At 38.0% G+C, this 2,894-nt stretch overlaps 1 pseudogene; it reads left to right on the top strand.

Annotated features, from left to right (window-relative positions):
- Positions 1-1,533: 1,533 nt before the first annotated feature.
- Positions 1,534-2,474, top strand: LOC139654616 (trace amine-associated receptor 1-like; annotated as a pseudogene).
- The last annotated feature ends 420 nt before the right edge of the window (positions 2,475-2,894 follow it).

Below are 2,894 nucleotides of genomic sequence, written 5' to 3'. Positions count from 1 at the left end.
GTATTGTACATGAAATCCGCTTGTTTGGGTATGCGGAATGTAACTTAAACTTTATGCATTGTACTCAGCTAATCATGTAACTGCATGGACTGATCATGTGATTGAATCAATGATGGGTACTTAAGATGGCTTCCTTCTATGTTGTTTTTTAAGGCTGATGAAGAGTAACCTGACGCGCCAGATGGTTTGTTACACAGAACCATCTGGGAAGTCGTCATTGGAAACTGTTTGGAAAAGGGCAGGCACTTTCAAAAAATACTTGGCAGGTGATTGGATGAACCATCTGTCTATCACCGTCTATCACGGGCTAACTTCAACCAATCAGATCAACGAACCGTATAAACAAACTCTTGCCGAAGCCAGTTGGGAGAAGAGCGAAAACTTCAGTGCCGTTCTTTGCTCTTCTTTAAATGAAGAAATACTCTCCAGTTCAGAAATAACTGATGTTATAGCAGCATCTACGCTAGCCTCTTTAGGAGCCGCCATTGTTGTGAAAGAACAGTCGCTTCTCGCTGTCGCCACACCTAAGCCACGCCCCCAGCTGCCCTCATAGGATGCTGATTGGTCCGCACCACTGTGGTTCGGCCACAAACGCATAACTTGAAGCCTGGCAAGATGGATTCTCGCGTGATCATGATCTCACGAATCCAGCTGCCTCGCAAAGTAAGATGAAGAGTCACTGTGCTCGAAACATCACTTCTCTGGTCCATTAAAAGAATTGAAGGGCGCCATGCAGTATGCAGACTGTTCTTCACTGATAAATTAGCCATCTCTTAAGCTCACAATTGTTGATACAATTCAGTTTCTGAAATGATGAGTGGCTCGTTTTAAGACAACAGGGTCAGCCGTCCCATTAGCCTATAATTTTGAAAACAAAATTATTGGGTGTAATATTGTGAACTGCAGTAGGTGTAAACATAAGTGAAGGTCCAGGATAGAGTCAATAACTTGCTGATCAGTGTCAAGCAAAGTAATGAGGGGAGGGAAATTATTTTGAATGCACAAAGTAACAAAATGTATTCAAGCTTAATGCTTATCACATAAAATATAATGTTTTTAAACTGTGGCACCCATATCATTACACATCATAAATTTATCTCATGCAAACAGAATACATAGTTACCTAAATCTTACTGGCCAAAAGAAGACTGCATTAATTATGCTAATGAGCAAGGGATTGATAAGTACGAGGGTAAAGTCCAGAGTTTCTGCTCAGTGGGGTAGAGATCAAGGATTCACATCATGACTGATCCATAAACCTTCTTCAGAGTTAAGGATGGTATGAAAAAATATAATTATAATCACTTTCTTCTTGAAAATTGTTGCAATTGTATACTTCTGCTGAAAGAAATGTTACTGTAAATGTGATGTGAAAATGTGTGATTATCTCTGTATTGATGATTCATTTATAACTGAAAACCTTATTTAGCAAGATAGCAGGAGCCAGAAGGCATGGAAACTGAATTCATTTTCAACAGGACTGATGTTGTTAAGGACATACACTGTTATGAATCAGAAAATGTATCTTGTATAATGGTAATCATCCCTTCAACAATACGTGTGTTATTATATCTTTTCCTTGGTTCATTATCTGTTCTCACAATGTGTGGAAACTTCTCATAATAATTTCCATCATTTACTTCAAACAGCTCCACACTCCAGCTAACTACCTCATTTTCTCTCTGGCTGTGTCTGACCTCCTTGTTGGGGCTTTAGTCTTGCCATTCGTCATAGCACTCTCCATAAACTCATGTTGGCATCTTGCAGATTTAATTTGTAAGATAGGACGCAGCCTTGATATTTCACTATCTACATCCTCTATTCTGAACTTATGTTTTATTTCTATTGACAGATATTATGCAGTGTGTCAGCCTCTGAGGTATAGAAGTAAAATTAATTCTCATGCTGCTGTTATCATGATCGTGGTGAGCTGGGGTGTTTCTATCCTACTTGGAATTGGCGTGATAATTACGGGTTTCAATGAAGGAAAATGTGAAGGACGGTGTTTTTCATTTCACATTCCAATTTCAAGCATTGCCGGATGTATTTTCACATTTTATCTCCCAGCTATCATAATGCTCAGTATCTACCTAAAGATTTTCCTGGTGGCACAGAGACAGGCACGCAGCATCCAGAACACAAACTGTCAGAGCATAAAGTCTGGAGCATCTGTCAGTAAGATGGAGAGAAAGGCCACAAAAACTCTGGCGATTGTTATGGGAGCTTTTCTGATCTGTTGGACTCCTTACTTTACTGCTATGACCTTAAATCCGTTAATTAATTATTCAATTTCAATACCTGTAACTGAAACATTTATTTTTCTCGGATGGTCAAATTCAATGTTCAATCCATTTGTTTATGCATTCTTTTACAGCTGGTTCCGGGTGGCTTTCAGAATGATCATTTCTGGCAAAATATTTCAAGGTGATTTTGCAAAACTCAAAACTGTTTTGATTGATTCACTGGAGTGCTGAAATACTAACATATCAATAAATATGTTTGGTACAATATACAATTTATTTCCACTTTTTATTCATTCAATTTATTAATGTAATCTATACACAAAGGCTACATTTACAGAGTAACCCAGCTATTGCCATATTCTAGTTCTAATTCAGCTTAAACTGTTTACATCAACCTTTGATACTCTGCGATTGAGTATCCCTGTTGCCGTGAATAAACCAGTTAACAGATTATTCCTGTTCACAAATAGAATGATCAGTATGTCAAAAAAATATGTAACATGTGGCCGTCAGCTACTCGTTTTGACTGAGCAGTAAGTTACTTCTAATATATGGGAAAGAAATCACGATCCTCATAGTAATGGTAAAAGTAAGTACTGCTCACCATCATGTTTTTGTTGACAACAAAATGGACCCAAAACATTGTGTCAG

Source organism: Centroberyx affinis, unplaced genomic scaffold, assembly GCF_046629955.1.
Source record: "Centroberyx affinis isolate AG114_WGS23_722 - 3 ecotype Tasmania unplaced genomic scaffold, CSIRO-AGI_Caff_v1 ptg000146l_1, whole genome shotgun sequence".
Lineage (NCBI taxonomy): Eukaryota > Metazoa > Chordata > Actinopteri > Beryciformes > Berycidae > Centroberyx > Centroberyx affinis.
The sequence above is the reverse complement of the archived record's forward strand: the minus strand, read 5'-3'. Positions and strand labels throughout refer to the sequence as shown.